Source organism: Coregonus clupeaformis, chromosome 24 (assembly GCF_020615455.1).
Source record: "Coregonus clupeaformis isolate EN_2021a chromosome 24, ASM2061545v1, whole genome shotgun sequence".
In the NCBI taxonomy this organism is placed as follows: domain Eukaryota; kingdom Metazoa; phylum Chordata; class Actinopteri; order Salmoniformes; family Salmonidae; genus Coregonus; species Coregonus clupeaformis.
The window spans coordinates 31754091-31766768 of record NC_059215.1 but is presented as its reverse complement, the minus strand read 5'-3'; the positions used below and the strand labels follow the sequence as shown (position 1 = coordinate 31766768).

The window sequence follows — 12678 nt, the reverse complement described above, 5'->3', positions numbered from 1 at the left end:
TTAATGACTACCTCATCTCTGTACCCCACACATACAATTATCTGCAAGGTCCCTCAGTCGTGCAGTGAATTTCAAACACAGATTCAACCACAAAGACCAGGGAGGTTTTCCAACGCCTCGCAAATAAGGGCACCTATTGGAAGATGGGTAAAAAAATAAATGACACTGAATATCTCTTTGAGCATGGTGAAGTTATTAATTACACTTTGGATGGTGTTTCAATACACCCAGTCACTACACAGATACAGGCGTCCTTCCTAACTCAGTTGCCGGAGAGGAAGGAAACCACTCAGGGATTTCACCATAAGACCAATAGTGACTTTAAAACAGTTAAGAGTTTAATGGCTGTGATAGGAGAAAACTGAGTATGGATCAACAACATTGTTGTTACTCCACAATACTAACCTAAATGACAGAGTGAAAAGAAGGAAGCCTGTACAGAGTAAAATATTCCAAAACATGCATCCTGTTTGCGATAAGGCACTAGAGTAAAATTGCAAAAAATTGTGGCAAAGAAATTAACTTTATGTCCTGAATACAAAGCGTTATATTTGGGGCAAATCCAACACAACACATCACTTAGTACCACTCTACATATTTTCAAGCATGGTGGTGACTGCATCATGTTATATGTATGCTTGTCATCAGCAAGGAATAGGGCATTTTTGGGGGGTTAAAAATAAATGGAATAGAGCTAAGCACAGGAAAAGTCCTAGAGCAAAACCTGGTTCAGTCTTCTTTCCAACAGACACTGGGAGACGAATTCACCTATCAGCAGGACAATAACCTAAAACACAAGGCCAAATATAATAAAATAGCCAAATATAATATAGAAATATAATTGAAAATCTATGGTAAAACTAGAAATTGGCTGTCTAGCAATGATCAACAACCAACTTGACAGAGCATTTTAAAATAATAATGTGCAAATATTGTACAATCCAGGTGTGGAAAGCTCTTAGAGACTTACTCAGAAAGACTCACAGCTGTAATAGCTGCCAACATTGCTTCTATATAGTATTGACTCAGGGGTGTGAATACTTAAGTAAATTATATCTTACTCAAGTCGGCCACGGAGAAGAAGAGCCCACAGTCCTTGGGAGCGGGCCGCGTCGGTGGCACTGTGTTATCCTCAAAGCAGGCGAAAAAGGTGTTTAGCTTGTCCTGGAGCAGGACGTCGGTGTCCGCGACATGGCGTTTTTCCCTTCGTAAACAGTGATTGTCTGTAGACCCTGCCACATAAGTCTCGTGTCTGAGCCATTGAATTGCGACACTTTGTCTCTGTACTGACGTTTTGCCTGTTTGATTGCCTTACGGAGGGAATAACTACACCGTTTGTATTCGACCATATTCCCAGTCACCTTGAGGTAATCATGGATTACAAAGGGGACAATGGGGTCGTCCCTCTCCACCAGGTCCACGGGGTCGAACTGCCGGGAGAGCGTGTCAGGCTTGGTGTTCTTCGACCCCGGACGGTATGAGATCGTGAACCGGAACCTGGTGAAGAACAACGCCCACCTGGCCTGGCGTGAGTTCAGCCTCTTGGCCCCCTGAATGTAGGCTAAGTTCTTATGGTCAGTCCATACAACGAATGGATGGGCGGCCCCCTCTAGTCAATGCCTCCACTCCCCCAGGGTGAGCTGGACTGCTAGCAGCTCACGGTTCACCACGTCGTAATTCCGCTCCGCCGGGGACAGCCGACGGGAGAAAAACGCACAGGGGCGAGTCTTACCGTCCGTGAGGAACCGCTGGGACAGGATTGCTCCCATCGCAACGTCTGAAGCATCCACCTACACAATGAATGGCAGGGATGGGTCAGGATGCCCTAGGACTGGGGTCGATGTAAAGCGCTGCTTAAGCGCATCGAATGCGTTCCCCGCTTCCGGGGTCCAGGTGAAGGAGCGCACGCTCGTCTGGGTGAGGGCTGTCAGGGGAGCGGCTAGGGAGCTAAAATTGCGAATAAATCACCTACAAAAATTAGCAAACCCTAAAAACCGTTGTGGTTGCTTGAGGGAGGAGGGTTGGGGCCAATCCAGTACAGCGTTGACCTTGGCTGAGTCCATCCGTAGGTCCCCCTGGGTGACGATGAAACCCAGGAAGGAGACTGTCTCCATGTGGAACACGCACTTCTCCGCCTTGACGTAGAGCTAGTGACGGAGAAGGCGTTGGAGGACCTGCCGAATGTGCTGCTGGTGTTCACTCATGTCCTATTAGGATGTCATCCAAATACACGAAAACGCTGTAGTCGAGGAGGTCCCGGAGCACGTCATTGACCAACGCCTGGAACACCGCAGGTGCGTTGGCTAGACAGAACAGCATGACTTGGTACTCGTAATGCCCACTTGGTGTGTTAAAAGCCATCTTCCACTCGTCCCCCTCCCAAATCCTCACCAGGTTGTAGGCATTTCGTAAGTCCAGCTTGGCGCCGGAGAAGATGGCTGCCGTTTTAGAGCCCTCTAACCAATTGTACTAAAATGTTGTTGTTTTTTCGCGTTATTTGTCATTTATTCTGTACATAATGTTTCTGCCACCGTCTCTTATGACCAAAAAGAGCTTCTGGATATCAGGACTGCGATTACTCACCTCGTATTGGACAAAACAATTTTTTTCAACGAGTCGGACGTGAAGGATATCCTACAGACACCCGACAAGGCTCAAATCCCTGTCATTCGCATGACAAAGAGAATCGTGGACGTAGGTCGGGGTGCCTTGTAAGGATCCAACGGCGAGCGGGTAAACTGCCTCTTTCATCAATCCTATTAGCCAATGTTCAACATTTGAAAATAAATTGGACAACCTAAGATTAAGGTTATCCTACCAACGGGACATTCAAAACTGTATTATCTTATGTTTCACCGAGTCGTGGCTGAACGACGACATGGATAACATACAGCTGGCGGGATATAAGCTACATCGGCAGGATAGAACGGCTGACTCCGGTAAGACAAGGGGTGGCGGTCTGTGTATATTTGTAAACAACAGCTGGTGCATAAAATACAATACTAAGGAAGTCTCAAGGTTTTTCTCGCCTGAGGTAGAGTATCTCATGATAAGCTGTAGACCACACTATTTACCAAGAGAGTTTTCATCTATATTTTTCGCAGCTGTCTATTTACCACCACCACAAACCGATGCAGGCACTAAGATTGCACTTAATGAGCTGTATAAGGCCATCAGTAAACAGGAAAACGCTCATCCAGAGGCAGCGCTCCTAGTGGACGGGGACTTTAATGCAGGGAAACTTAAATCTGTTCTACCTAATTTCTACCTGCATGTTAAATGTGCAACCAGAGGTAAAAAAAACTCTAGACCACCTTTACTCCACACACAGAGATGCATACAAAGCTCTCCCTCGCCCTCCATTTGGCAAATCTGACCATAACTCTATCCTCCTGATTCCTGCTTATAAGCAAAAACTAAAGCAGGAAGCACCAGTGATTCGGTTAATAAGGAAGTGGTCAGATGACGCAGATGCTAAGCTACAGGACTGTTTTGCTAGCACAGACTGGAATATGTTCCGGGATTCTTCCGATAGCATTGAGGAGTACACCACATCAGTCCCCACAGTGACCGTACATACAGTTTGCACAAAGTCCAGTGTAGTTCCTTAGGACCGTCGTGGTATCGGCTTATCGTGGTATCGGCTTGAGGGGGAATATACACGGCTGTGACTATAACCGAAGATAATTATCTTGGATGGTAATATGGTCGGCATTTGATTGTGAGGTATTCTATGTCAGGTGAACAAAAGGACTTGAGTTCCTGTAAGTTATCACACTCACGCCATGAGTAGACAATCATGAAACATACACCACCGCCTTTCTTCTTCCCGGAGAGTTCTTTTTTCCTGTCTGTGCGATGTACTGAGAACCCAGCTGGCTGTATGGACAGGGACAGTATATCCAGAGAGAGCCACGATTCCGGGAAACAAGTCCCTGAGCTCGTCTACTTTATTGTCCAGGGACTGAACATTAGCGAGTAATATACTCGGAAGCGGTGGATGTTGTGCACGCCTCCTGAGTCGGACTAGAAGTCCACTCCGAATACCTCTTCTCCGCCGGCGGCGTCTTGGAGCAGCCTCTGGGATAAGTTCAATTGCCCTGGGGGGTACGAACAAAGGATCCAAAGGATTCGGGAAAGTCGTATCATATGATACAAAATGGATGATGGAGATCCACAAATTAATACACACCATATGAAACATAATCTACACTCAGCTCCTTTCCTCCTTTCTCGCTTTCCATTTCCACATCTCCACACTCTTTCCGCTCCTTCATTCACTGTAGTAGCAAACTATTCAAATTGTTCTTGTATCTTGAATTTGCCACGATGTCTCAACTCTACCAAAGCTCTACCGGCTGCCATTACTCCTCCGAGCGCTGATGTTACACCCATCGCTGTTGATCAACCCACTTCTTTCGCAACGCCCACTTTCAAACACTCTTATGTATGCAGTTACCCATACTTGCTCTGGAGAGCAGAGCATACAGTTATTACCAAACATCACTATGGAACTAGGATATGCACCTAAGGTAGCTATACATCTCTGCCTGAATGGAATTATTGGTACATTTGAACTTAATAATAAATAATAATAAATGGGCAAAAGACCCAACCACGTCTGGAAAGCAGTTACGTTTTCAACATTTAGGACTATTTGCAATCCGACATACAGTGGGGAAAAAAAGTATTTAGTCAGCCACCAATTGTGCAAGTTCTCCCACTTAAAAAGATGAGAGAGGCCTGTAATTTTCATCATAGGTACACGTCAACTATGACAGACAAAATGAGAAAAAAAAATCCAGAAAATCACATTGTAGGATTTTTAATGATTTTATTTGCAAATTATGGTGGAAAATAAGTATTTGGTCAATAACAAAAGTTTCTCAATACTTTGTTATATACCCTTTGTTGGCAATGACACAGGTCAAACGTTTTCTGTAAGTCTTCACAAGGTTTTCACACACTGTTGCTGGTATTTTGGCCCATTCCTCCATGCAGATCTCCTCTAGAGCAGTGATGTTTTGGGGCTGTCGCTGGGCAACACGGACTTTCAACTCCCTCCAAAGATTTTCTATGGGGTTGAGATCTGGAGACTGGCTGGCCACTCCAGGACCTTGAAATGCTTCTTACGAAGCCACTCCTTCGTAGCTCAGTTGGTAGAGCATGGCGTTTGCAACGCCAGGGTTGTGGGTTCAATTCCCAAGGGGGGCCAGTATGAAAAATAAAAAATAATGTATGCACTCACTAACTGTAAGTCGCTCTGGATAAGAGCGTCTGCTAAATGACTAAAATTTTTTAAAAAATGTAAAAATGTTGCCCGGGCGGTGTGTTTGGGATCATTGTCATGCTGAAAGACCCAGCCACGTTTCATCTTCAATGCCCTTGCTGATGGAAGGAGGTTTTCACTCAAAATCTCACGATACATGGCCCCATTCATTCTTTCCTTTACACGGATCAGTCGTCCTGGTCCCTTTGCAGAAAAACAGCCCCAAAGCATGATGTTTCCACCCTTTCTTCCCAAAGGCCTCACTGAATTCCCGATCCACTTGTAACTCGCCTCCCACTGCACTACCATCCTCCCGCTGCACTGCCTCCGGTGGCCTCTCTGCTGCCATGGAGCACCCCTCCCCAGGTGCTGCTCCGTCGTCCTCACCACCGTGTCTCTCGCCTCTGGTGGCCTCCGCGCCGCTGGGGACCCCCGCTCCTCTGGTGCACTCTCCGTCCTACGTAAGTCCTGTGGTCCCACTCCACCTTCAATGCTCACACACCCCGTGGGTACAGCATACAGACAGCAAAGGTACATTTCATTGACCCCATGCCCAAAGCTAGGATTGCTGCATTTTAGATGAATCCACTGCGTGCATTCCAAACATACCAGAGCTTTGCTCTAACTCTTAATCCAACGTTCGCAAGAGGAGCATGGGTGCATAGGCCGTTTGATGGTGTTTGTGATAAATTGAGGTACAGGGCTTTGATGGATATCACCCGATAAGAGAAGGCATAGAGTTATTATAAGATCTCCACCATTCATTTGAGATTTCAGACTGGCTTTCGATTATCATTTTGGTTTGTGCCAAGGTGCTATGAAAGTTTGGTATTTAACATTCCTTCCAAATCCGAAGTGCTGGATGCCATCATAAGTGTCGGCATGACTGAGAAGTTGCTGAGAATTTACCGTTCTTTCATCTAGATTGCAGATGCAATTATTTCCAGTGATATTTAAAACAACCATAAAGTAAAAGTGCTGCCACCATGCCGAACTTACCGGTCACCATTTTGCTTAGCTCCTATCAATCACGACTTGCTAGCTAGTAACTAACTGTAGCTAACAACAAAAATATCAGGAATAGTGACAAAGCAATGGACAGATCGACTCACGCTTGTAAAATAATCAGCCTGCATTGATTGCTGTTATAGTTTAGTGGCCTAGTAGTTCTATCATGCGTTTCCAAATCCTGAATCCATCCATACTATTCGATTACGGATAGTGCTATCCAGGGTCCTTGGGATGTTCCTACCCTAAGCCTAACCTTAACTCCTTAACTCTTACCCTAACCATAAACCTTACCTAACCCTTACCTTAACCATTTTACATTTCAACTTCAATGGGGGTAGGGATGTCCCAAGGATCCCGGATAGCATGGACCATTTGACTACAGGCAGTAACCTTCGCTATTGGTAAAAAAGGCAAGACAGCTAGCCATGCCCCACGTGGAGATGGTAGCTAATTTGAATATCCAAGTGCTCATTCGCTGAGTTGGCAAATCAGCAGCTAATTTGAATATTCAAGTGCTCATTGGCTGAGCTGGCAAATCAGGTTTTCTTCCCTATACGCCCAAATCCCTGTTTCCACTCAGACCAAGCAGGGACACAAAGAAAAGCTGCTTTTTAACATCCTCAATTATAATTTTTGGGAAGGACATCTATTCAATTCATATTGTAATTCATTTTAGGTCAATATTTCATAGAAATCTGGAACACTGGATAGATACTAAGATGAAAAGACAACCAGTTGTATTTGACTATTTTAAATGTGACACAGAAAAATCTTTGCAAACTTTATCTTGGCAGTGCTGAGATCTGCAGTTGACAGTAGCTATGTACACACTTGTTATTCTTGAAAATGTTACCACAGAAGTGATCCAGACATTTTGTCTCCACTCAATGGCAATGATCAGCTACTGATTAATGATGAAAATGACAGGGATTGCAGTAACTAATTAAACTGTATAAATGTATGCAATTTATTTCACAGAGACAGTACACAGTTATCAACATGTCAGTTTACACGTCAATGTAAATTTGCCATAGTAAGCTATAAAGCTAATTTACATCCTTACCACCCGGGCATGCTACAACCCACAACATACTGAGTAGCATTTTTAGATATGGTTAGATTTGTTTGCAAGTGTACTCCATTAAGATGTGAATCTACTTTATCTGTTAATAATTAGGTTTAAAAAAACACTGTGTGTCTAAGTGTTGGGAAAATGAATATTATTGAATGCAGTAGCCTAATAGTACACCCACAATTCAACAGTAGAATGGTAGGCTTGTCTTGGGAGTGGATTAGCTGGCTGCTGTGGAGTGAGTTGCAGCGCTGTGGGCTGCAGGCCAGACTGGCAGAAAAAAGGCCCACATGCTGTCATGTAGAACCTGCCCAGTGGTGCATTGTGGGAAAAGGCATGGGTCACTGGCTTGGTGAACTGAACAGGGAACTCTTGTCTCTCATCACTTGAGAGAGGCAGGGCCGCACCTAGCACGGGAATTCAGCCAAGGCAAACTGACTTGAAGAAAAGCCATTAGGTATTCTATTGAAACAATTGATCTAATGTATCATCTCTTTGTTTGGTTTTATGCTGCTTCATTATTGTATGCATGACCTAACCTAGAGAAGTCATCACAGTGATAGTTCTGGACTTAAATGTGTAGGTAGGGAGGCATGACTGATGACATTTTCTATCCCACAATCCTTTCCATTCTCTAGAGTTTCACATTTCCCTACTATGAGAAAAACAAGAAGAGGTGGCAGAACAGCATTCGGCACAACCTCAGTCTCAATGAGTGCTTCTTCAAAGTGCCCAGGGAAGGTGGATGTGACAGGAAAGGGAATTTCTGGACTTTGGATCCTGCATTTGAGGACATGTTAGACTCGAGAAAGGCAACTTCAGACGTCGGAGAAGGGTGAGGAGATCCTACCTGTCTATGTACAGGCACCTTTTGTCAATAACCCCTGGACTCTCTCCCAGCCAAACTCACCTCAGGCCACCTCAAACAGCTATCCACAGTCGTAACCTATCAACGGACATGCGCGCCCTGTGTCTCCAAATGGATACATCAGCTCCCCTGTGACCTACTGCCATCAGTTCCACGCCACCTACAGTGCTTACCACCGAAACGCATCCGTTCTGGTGCCACATAACGGATGCCCCTACGGTGGTATGGCCCAGCCTTTGAGCCCCAGTGGTGGCTAGATTTTCTCTGCTAACTACCCCCATTTCTCCTATGCCAGACAACCAGAAATGTAACTTGCACACTCATTTGTATAGAAACTTTGGACCCAGGTTTGCGAACATTGAACGCATGTTTTCTCCCGATTTCTGATAATTTATAAAATAAAATATTTGTGCAAATACAGACAGCTTGTTGTTTTGGATTTGGACTCGTGGTTTTACTTAATTCTCCGTAATGGCCAATGATTATAATGGTGATTCTGATCCAACCATATATTCATACATTGTGCCCTTGAGAGGAAGGAAGTTCAACATGTAGCTAGATGTAGAAGGCTAATGTTAACTAGCTAAGTTAGGTTAGCGAGCAAGCATTTTAACCAGGTAGCCTAGGACAACAAAAAATAAAAGCGTTGTCACGCCCTGACTCTGGGGACTCTTATTTGTTGAGTCAGGGTGTGATTTTCTATGTTGTGTAGTTCTATGTTTTCTATCTAGTATGTCTAGATCTATGTTTGGCCGGGTGTGTTTCCCAATCAGAGGCAGCTGTCGCTCGTTGTCTCTGATTGGGGAGCATACTTAGGCAGCCTATTGGCAATTAGGTGTTGTGGGATCTTGTTCTGTGTGAGGTTTGTTGTGTGTACCTTAGGACATCACGTATCGTTGGTTTATTGTTTTGTCGTTGTGTTTATTCGTTAAAATAAACATGTATGCAAATCACGCTGCGCCTTGGTCTGACCCGTCCTATGAATGAACGTGACAGAAGATCCCACCAAACGAGGACCAAGCAGCGTGCCCAGGCGGAGAGAGTCGCCATGTCACAGGTGGGCAATTTGTGGTCATGGGAGGAGATATTTTCGGGAAAAGGACCCTGGGCGAAGAAGGAAGCCCAGGCAGGAGAGGAGCAATGGCAACACGGAAGCCGGCCGAGGAGGAGGCCCGAGAAGTAGCCCCAAGAAAATGTTGGGGGGGGGCTAAAGGGGTGGTCGGGGAGCAAGAGAGAAGAGCCCCGACCACTGCACCCGGTTGGTTTTCAGATTGGGTCCCTACGACCATGGGAAGAGGAGTGGGAACAGTATTATACTGAGGAGTCGGAGGATGACGACGACGACGAGTTTCTGCTCAGTGGTGCCAGTGGTGCGCGTCTGCTCCCTAACTCGTGGGGGCTCCCGGAGGAGTCCTCACGGGAAGAGGAGTGCCGACGACGGAGACCCGAGAGGCAACCCCAAGAACATTTTTTTTTTGGGGGGGGGGCACACGGTGTGGATGACGAGGCAGCAGGAGTCCGTGGAAGGGCGAATCTGCAGGTTAGGAGAGGAGGCCACCATGTTACGGGGGCTATTGGTTCAGAGGGAGCAGGAGTTATTCGGTCAGAGGGAGGCGCTACAGGAGGCTAAAAGAGAGAAGGAAAGTGTAGAGGCACGGCGAGAGGAGCTGGTTAGGCAACAGAAGGAGTGGGGGTTAATAAAGGAACCCAGTCCCGCTCCTCGCACCAAGAAAGTGGTGCGTGTCGCCAGTCCGGTCCGGCCCGTTCCTGCTCCCCGCACTAAGCCAGTGGTGCGTGTTCCCAGTACAGGCCGACCCGTTCCTGCTCCTCGCACCAAGCCAGTGGTGCGCGTCGCCAGTCCGGTCAGGCCCGTTCCTGCTCCCCGCACTAAGCCAGTGGTGCGTGTTCCCAGTACGGCCTGACCTGTTCCTGCTCCTCGCACCAAGACAGTGGTGCACGTCGCCAGCCCGGTCCGACCTGTTCCTGCTCCTCGCACCAAACCAGTGGTGCGTGTTCCCAGCCCGGCCCGGCCTGTTCCTGCTCCTCGCACCAAGCCAGTGGTGCGTGTTTCCAGCCCGGCCCGGCCTGTTCCTGCTCCTCGCACCAAGCCAGTGGTGCGCGTCGCCAGCCCGGCCCGGCCTGTTCCTGCTCCTCGCACCAAGCCAGTGGTGCGCGTCGCCAGCCCGGTCCGGCCTGTTCCTGCTCCTCGCACCAAGCCAGTGGTGCGCGTCGCCAGCCTGGCCCTGCCTGTTCCTGCTCCTCACACCAAACCAGTGGTGCGTGTTCCCAGCCCGGCCCAGCCTGTTCCTGCTCCTCGCACCAAGCCAGTGGTGCGCGTCGCCAGCCCGGCCCGGCCTGTTCCTGCTCCTCGCACCAAGCCAGTGGTGCGCGTCGCCAGTCCGGCCCGGCCTGTTCCCGCTCCTCGCACCAAGCCAAGCCAGTGGTGCGTGTCGCCAGTCCGGCCCGGCTTGTTCCTGCTCCTCGCACCAAGCCAGTGGTGCATGTTCCTAGTCCGGTTCGGCCCGTGCCTGCTCCTTGCACCAGACCAGTGGTGATTGTGTCCAGTCCGGCACGGCCCGTGCCCGTTCCACCGGTGCCTGGTCCGGCACCAGTCAGCAGCTCCAGTCCGGAGCCAGAGCAGTCCGCTCCACCGGTGCCTGATCCAGCTCCGGTCAGCTGCTCCAGTCCGGAGCCAGAGCAGTCTGCTCCACCGGTGCCTGATCCAGCTCCGGTCAGCTGCTCCACTCCGGAGCCAGAGCTGTCCACTCCACCGGGGACCAGTCCAGCTCCGGTCAGCTGCTCCACTCCGGAGCCAGAGCAGTCCGCTCCACCGGTGCCTGATCCAGCTCCGGTCAGCGGCTCCAGTCCGGAGCCTGAGTAGTCCGCTCCACCGGTGCCTGGTCCAGCTCTGGTCAGCGGCTCCAGTCCAGACCCAGACGTCAGCCCCTCTCCAGGTTCGGGGTCTACCACACCAGGGTCCAGACAGGGCTTGGAGTATAGTGGGAGGAAGGAGAGGGGAAGCAGCGCACCGAGGTCCAGATCAGACCAGGGGCGCAACAGGGAGGCGGAGAATAGGTGGTTGTCACGCCCGGAGCCGGATCCGCCTCCGAGGCGGAATGCCCACCCGGCCCCTACCCTGTTAAGTAAAGGTTGTGCGGTCAGAGTCCGCACCTTTGGGGGGGGGGGGGGTACTGTCACGCCTTGACTCTGGCGACTCTTATTTGTTGAGTCAGGGTGTGATTTTCTATGTTGTGTAGTTCTATGTTTTCTATCTAGTATGTCTAGATCTATGTTTGGCCGGGTGTGTTTCCCAATCAGAGGCAGCTGTCGCTCGTTGTCTCTGATTGGGGAGCATACTTAGGCAGCCTATTGGCAATTAGGTGTTGTGGGATCTTGTTCCGTGTGAGGTTTGTTGTGTGTACCTTAGGACATCACGTATCGTTGGTTTATTGTTTTGTCGTTGTGTTTATTTGTTAAAATAAACATGTATGCATATCACGCTGCGCCTTGGTCTTACCCGTCCTTCAACGAACGTGACAAACGTGTACTGTCATAGACCGTTTCGTCAACATGAAAGAGAGGAGGATAGCAATGGCATTTCTCTACAAGTAGGGTGAGTCAACATGTTTTTTCTACTTGCACGAAAGCACACACACACACACACACAGAGAAATAAGAACCATGGACAGCCATATCATATTTAGCTTACTTTGATTGGACTAAATAGTTTTTGTTTTCTTTTAGTTGTCACTGTATTAGACTAAGCATAGGTGATTTGATTATGTTGAAGTTGAAATGGTGCTGGAATAGTGGAAGCAGCTCCTGTTTTCTATGCGACTTGCGGTAACTCTCTGTGGTTCTAAATCAATAGTTGTTTAGTGGTCCGAACTTGCTTGACCATGCTGTAGGTCATGTAACTGTTACATGCAATATGCTTTGTGGACTTCACCGGACAGAGGTTGCTCTCCGGTTTTGTGATGAAACAAAGGTGTGGTTGAATGTATTATTATTATTGTTGTCTTGGCCTTAGGCCTATATATCACGGTCACAGTGCCTTGCAAAAGTATTCATCCCCCTTCGCATTTTTCCTATTTTGTTGCATTACAACCTGTAATTTAAATAGATTTTTATTTGGATTTCATGGAATGGACATACACAAAATAGTCCAAATTGTTGAAGTGAAATGAAAGAAATACCTTGTTTCAAAAACGTCAACAAAAAAAAATAACGGAAAAGTGGTGCGTGCATACTGTGAGGGAAAAAAGTATTTGATCCCCTGCTGATTTTGTACATTTGCCCACTGACAAAGAAATTATCAGTCTATACTTTTAATGGTAGGTTTATTTGAACAGTGAGAGACAGAATAACAACAACAAAATCCAGAAAAACGCATGTCAAAAATGTTATAAATTGATTTGCATTTTAATGACGGAAATAACTATTCTTGAAATGTTGCAT

The 12678-nt window shown here is 47.5% G+C and overlaps 1 pseudogene; it reads left to right on the top strand.

The window, feature by feature from the left end:
* Positions 1 to 5616: 5616 nt before the first annotated feature.
* Positions 5617 to 8552, top strand: LOC121537255 (annotated as a pseudogene).
* Positions 8553 to 12678: the final 4126 nt, after the last annotated feature.